This window comes from Micropterus dolomieu, linkage group LG06 (genome assembly GCF_021292245.1).
Source record: "Micropterus dolomieu isolate WLL.071019.BEF.003 ecotype Adirondacks linkage group LG06, ASM2129224v1, whole genome shotgun sequence".
Lineage (NCBI taxonomy): Eukaryota > Metazoa > Chordata > Actinopteri > Centrarchiformes > Centrarchidae > Micropterus > Micropterus dolomieu.
In genome coordinates, this window is record NC_060155.1 from 13,766,581 (window position 1) to 13,772,695 (window position 6,115).

The following is a 6,115-nucleotide window of genomic DNA, read 5'->3' on the forward strand; positions in this document are numbered from 1 at the left end:
AGAAGGAGGCAAATTCATTGCAGGCCCTGGTGGATAGAAGTTCAGAGGCTACAGACACAGGAGGGTTGGTTAGCCTGTCGACAGTAGCAAACAGGGCATGTGCATTATTAGTGTTTTTGGTGATGATGTCAGAGAAGAAGTCCCACCTTGCATTTCTCAGTTCTAAATTATAAATGCGAAGTCTCTCTTTATAGATGTCATAATGAACCTGAAGATTTTTTTCTGAAATTATCTACAAACTCATTGACTGAGACCCGTGAGAGGGCGGGTGTCGAGGAGAAAGCCTCAATAAATGTTTCACTAGTGTTTTCAGTGATATGCCGTTTTGTGATTACCTCTGTTTGTACATTTGTGTGCACACAGACAGCACTCTCAAAGAAAACACAGGAATGATCAGAGAGAGCAACATCAGTCACCACAACCTTGGAAATGTCCAGACCCTTGGAGATGACTAAGTCCAAAGTGTGCCCCTTATTGTGTGTGGGCTCCGTCACATGTTGGGTCAGTCCATAATTATCAAGAACACAACACAGTTCTTTAGTCCCTCTGTCCTGGGGGTTGTCAACATGGATGTTAAAATCACCAACAATAACCACACAGTCAAAGTCGATACAGATTGTAGACAGCAGTTCACCAAAGTCATCAAAAAAGTTTGCACAGTATTTAGGGGGCCTGTAGATATTTAGAAAAATAGCTCGAGAAGAGGAATTCAGCTGAAGAGCCACATATTCAAAAGAAGCAAAATTCCCAAAAGACATCTAGAGGTCTCTCAAGTGGTTAGGAGTTGCCAGTAGTCATTTATTAATGTGTAGGCCTATATCATGATGTATTATCTTGAAAATTCTTTATTGTTAAATGTGTGTTGAATATAAACTCCTCTTAGGAGTTTCACCATTCAATGTGAATTTATCTGAGAATATTCTTAAATAAGGAAATCTCTTTGATGTGATTGGTCCTTGGCTACATCGTCATCCAAAATCCTTTTTGAGGCACAGCAAAGTGTCGTGAATCAGTACTAAGACTGATACTTAAGATTTAGTCCTACACTTCACTCAAATGAGTTTCCTCAAGCTTCAAAGACATTTCGGGTAAGATTGTATCCTGAAATAGTGTTGATGTATGGCTGAGTGTTTCATTTTATCAGCAGTGAACCTAATAAACCCCTCAGCCCTTCAATTGCAGACACAAGTTGCCTCATCTGAAGTGGCTGTACTATGTATTTGTAAAGGAAAAATTTTCCACTGTGGTAATGAAAGTTGGTGAGGAATGTTCAGTTTTTATTTAAGATTTGAGACGCAGGGGGGATATTGTACTGTTTTAGAAAAGTTCATTAGTCCAGCTGTGACTGTGAGATTTTATAATGAATATGTATGTAATAGGCAGGCTTTCAGCCTAGTAAGGCCATGGTCGGTTGCAGCCTCTCAATAAAGCTCCACCCCCTGTCTCTCCAGAAGCAGGCACACACCTTTGCCTCCTTAAGAGTTGATTTATAGCGAACAGTCAGGATCTCTCTGTAGGCATTGTGTTCCAGTGTGGCTAGAGAGCAGGTATGTCTTGTAGAAGTCATATGTCAAGGCTGACAATGTTTTAATTTGTTTTCATCACAGGCATTTTAAGCCACCTGTTGTCCAGACCTTGTCGGCTGAAGAGCCTGTTGTGTTAAAGTTCACCGCAGATAAGGCATTGGTGGTTGATAACCCTGAGATAAAAATATGCTATCCAGTAGAACTATGCAAGTTTAGTAGTTTGTGTGCCTTTGATAACATGATTTACATTGCAGTAGGCCTAAACGTCTGATCCGTAAATGAGGTGGTGTCAAAGCTGGGCTGACTATTTACTGCATTGTTTGAGGTAAATATCATTTGTCAGGTATTTAGCAGGTATGTTTTTGTAGTATGTGTTAAATAACTGAACTAATTAAATTCTTGTAATTTTAGGGTTGTATAGCCACTGCTGTTTTGCCTGCCTGATCAACTGTTATTTGTGCTCTTTATTTATTTTTATTTTTTTTATGTGGAATCTTATTTTATTAGATTTGTTATAGGTGAATGGGCCCCTGTGAATGTTTTTGCCAACTGCTAAGGTCTGCTAAGGGTGTGGCCGTTTTCCCTGTTTTGGCTGTGTGAGTTCCCTCAGCTTGTTAGCCATTATTTCCCCTTCTTTTAAGTGTTGTGCCAGACAGACAGGGTGGAGGATTTTGAGAACCCCTTTCCCCTTCACTGCATGTGGTGGTGTGTATGACAGCTGTGTGCGCATGCTTAACTTAGTTTTATTGTGTGGTGTTTGATGTGTGTATTCTGCTGTGTTTAGGTGGCTGCGCACTAGTGTGAGTAGCGGTGTCAAGGTGGCCCACAGGTAACCCCCCCCCCCCCCCCCTTTCTGTAGATGCTGAGGTGTTTTTAACAGTGTGCTTTTATCCCTTAGCATTTCTGGCAGCATTGGCATCTACATCTTACCTGTTTTTATTGTTTGAGCTTGTGCAATACATAAAATTGCCCCAAACCTGATTTATTTATTTTTTTTAGATATGGTTTAAATAAATCATCCTTCCAGTCAAAACCCATCAGACCAAAAATGGCATTGTTGAGAAAAAGGGGTCTGTGTTGGTGTGGGGAATGTTGCTTCAGATAAAGTTAAATGATGAAATATTATACAATTACTCTAGTTTAAAATATATTAGATTGCCTTACTCAATTCATAGCCACATAATATTTCACTTTGATGCAGCAAAATGTTAGGTTAAAGAACAAGTTAGTTAAAAAAAAAAATTGCAGGATGACCCTACATTTTCTTTTCTTGTCAATGCAGTGGTAAAAACTATATTCTTTTTGTCAGCCATCCTGCTTAAAACAAGTAATTGATGCCTTATGTTTTTCTGTTGAGGCCCAAGTTGGAAACCATTAATCTGCATACATTTATGTGTTTACAAATGTTGAACCTATGCAACCAATTCTACTGGAGCTTGAGAGATACACACCACAACTGATTGCCCTGTACAAGCAGAAGGCCAAGAGAGCAGACGCCCTGCAGAGATCCTCCGGATTTATGACCTTCAAGTGAGTTTAAGATTGCCTTTGCCGTAGCAACAATGTTGATCACATAATGGTCAGTCAATACAGATTGGGACCTCTGTACTATAATAGTGAAATTTGATTATGATATTGTCTTGTGATGGATAGAGCCATCTACTTTCAATTGTCATTTCTCATTTGCATTCATTTTTGTACGTTTTTCTGGTACATAATCACTTTAAAATCCATTTACAATCTTATTTTTAAATTCTTGGGCTGCCCTGAACACATAAACCAAGACAGAAAATCGACAATTTCGCTCAGATTTTATGTGCTGAGCATGACTTTTTATTTTTCTATCCGTCTAAGAGACCAAGTCCATCCATGATTGGTCGCCATACGGTCTACAGCCAGTTTCAAGCAAACAGAGAGAGACTATAAGCCTTCTCCACAAGCAGCTCACCTGCGGTTGTTCCCAAAGAATCGTGGATGGAAAAAGTTCAAAACGTGTTTTTTGGGCAGTAAAATTTGTCTTTAGTAGTTGCAGCTGGATGGATTTGTTGTTGTTGTTGTTGTTATTATTATTATTTTAGAATTACATTGGTAGAACTGTTACACTTTATGGCTTGATGTGCTGTAAAAATATTTGTATAATTATTATTTTGATTGTCAATCTAGGAACAATATGAGGTACACATGGGATGCCACCCGACCCTCCGTGGCCTCCAAGTGAACCTGCTAGCAGATGACTGACGTCTTCAAAACCTGCAATGTAAGTAGGCCTACTCAGTGTACTCACAGAAATGTCTATGAACGACAAGTAAGATGAAATGTAATATGGAAAACCAACTCAAATACCTCTTCTAGCAACTGACAGGTTTAAAGAGATGAAAGGATAAATAAGGATACATCCCTGGTCCTGGGACCCAGAACCAGGGAGCAGACCTGCTGTCGAGACGGGGGCTGAGGCCCGGGGAATGGAGACTCCACCCCCAGGTGGTGGTTATTATGCGACAGGTTCGGACCCATAACGTGGACTTGTTTGCGTCTCGAGACTTCGCACTGTCCCCTGTGGTTCTCCCTCTCGCCCCCAGCCCCGCTAGGGCTGGATGCCATGGTACGGACGTGGCCGAGGCTGCGCCTGTATGCTTTTGTTGATCGTGTGTTTAGAAGCGGGGAGCCCAGCCTTGGGGGACCCGAAACACAACAGCAACTGGTCTGCTTTCCTCCACCGGGAGGACCTCAGAGTGTAAATACTCAGTGCTCTGACCAGGCAGAGCAGATGAAGTCTGTGTTCTGGAGCGGGTCCGTCAAGACGGTGTCAGTCTACTGCTGGTAGCCCCGTTTTGGCCGGCCCGAGTGTGGTTCTCGGACATAATATCGCTCCTCGAGGGCCCGCCATGACAGGTCCCCCTGAGGAGGGACCTGCTGTCTCAGGCGGAGGGCCAGGTCTTTCACCCTTGCCCCGCCCTGTGGAAACTGTGGGTCCAGTTCCTGGAGGCGGGCCGAACAGAGGGGACAGGAGATGCTGCTCAGCTCCAGAGCCCCGTCCACGAGAAGGAAGTACGGCCTGAAGTGAAATGTGTTTGCCACCTGGTGTAGAGAACGGGCGGTGGACCCAGTTACCTGCCCGGTGACTCTGCTGGCCTTTCCCCATCCACACTCAAGGTGTATGTGGCTGCCGTGGCGGCGTTCCACACCCCTCTGAGGGATGGGCCTCTGGGGAGGCTTCCACTGGTCGTGCGCTTCCTCCGTGGAGCCCAGAGGATGAGACCCGTGACTCGTTCCAGGGTTCCCACTTGGGACCTGGTGGTGGTTCTTGAAGCGCTGGCTGAGGCCCCCTTCGAACCCCTGGAGTCGGCTGAGGCCAAGCACCTGACCCTTGGCCTTTCTCCTCGCTATCACCTCTCTGAGGAGGGTGGGGCCTCTAGGTCCCTCCTCGTAGGGGCTTCGCTCCAGGATTTGTGAGAGGCAGCTGGCTGGGCCCACTCCTCACACTTTCATCCGGTTTTACAGTCTGGACCTTCCTTCTGCACCCGGCACCCGTGCGCTCTCCTCCTAGTCGTGCCCACAGGTTTTTGCACGTTGGGGGAGCAGGCAGGGGCTTCTGCGTGGAATAGTGGGTATTCTCGTTCCCATAGTATCGTCACCGACGCAGTTCGAGTTCGCTCGAAGGGGAACGTCTCGGGTTACGTATGTAACCCTTGTTCCCCGAGAAGGGGAATGAGACACTGCGTCGGTCGGCCACACCTCACCCCGCCTGGAGTGCCTTGCTTCATAGCAAAGAGCTAATGTGTCCGGTGTGCCGGCGGGCTTATATATGCCTCCAGTTGCGCCGTCACACGCTAGCAACGCCAATAGGATTGGAGTAGTTTCATTCATGATTTCAGCCCTGCCACGCCCAGAGGCGTTCCCATAGTGTCGTCACCGATGCAGTGTCTCGTTCCCCTTCTCGGGGAACAAGGGTTACATATGTAACCAGAGACGTTCTGAACCCAACAGCCCATACAGCCAGCACTGCAGCCTTGGTGATTTCAGAAAGGAATCTTAATTAAAGGGATAGTTTCTTAGATGTAGGCTAGCTCATCTGTAGTCTATAATTGATTTCTCCTAGGTGTTTTCACATATTTAAATTGACTATATTACATTTTCAAAAAATAGGGGGTCTGGGTTAATAACCAACAAAAAGATCCTAGATGAAAGTGTGAAATTTACCAGAAGAAAAATCGGAAATTCCCTGAAATTGATGTCACAAAAAATCGAAAATCCCTCTGGTGTGATCTTCTGAATACGCCGAATCCAAGGCAAAGTCTCTAAGGTGCATGATAGTGATTGTGAGCTAAACTCATGAGTAGGCTATTTCTTCACTGCTAAATCCGATTGCAAAGTTTAATATAACTTTCCAATGCATGCATAGGCCGACTACGCTACAAGGCAGACGTTTGTGTGTGTGATGTTGCATCCTTGCAAAGTGAAGTTTCTCTCATAAATCTGTGACCATAATGTCAGAGAATATTTAAGTTTTTTAATTGTAGATTAATCTTGGAAATTAAATTCTGTCTCGGATTATTACTTCTCTCCGCTGGCTCTTTTTTTTTTTTTTT

General features: G+C 44.3%; 1 long non-coding RNA gene across 2 annotated transcripts; it reads left to right on the forward strand.

Annotated features, from left to right (window-relative positions):
* The first annotated feature begins 1,591 nt into the window (after positions 1–1,591).
* Positions 1,592–4,157, forward strand: LOC123972814. Of its 2 annotated transcripts, XR_006825478.1 has the most exons (5): positions 1,592–2,122; positions 2,311–2,355; positions 2,962–3,056; positions 3,690–3,783; positions 3,879–4,157. It is a non-coding gene; the product is annotated as an uncharacterized LOC123972814 (long non-coding RNA). The 2 variants fall into 2 exon arrangements; XR_006825477.1 differs by having other exon boundaries at positions 1,592–2,355.
* The last annotated feature ends 1,958 nt before the right edge of the window (positions 4,158–6,115 follow it).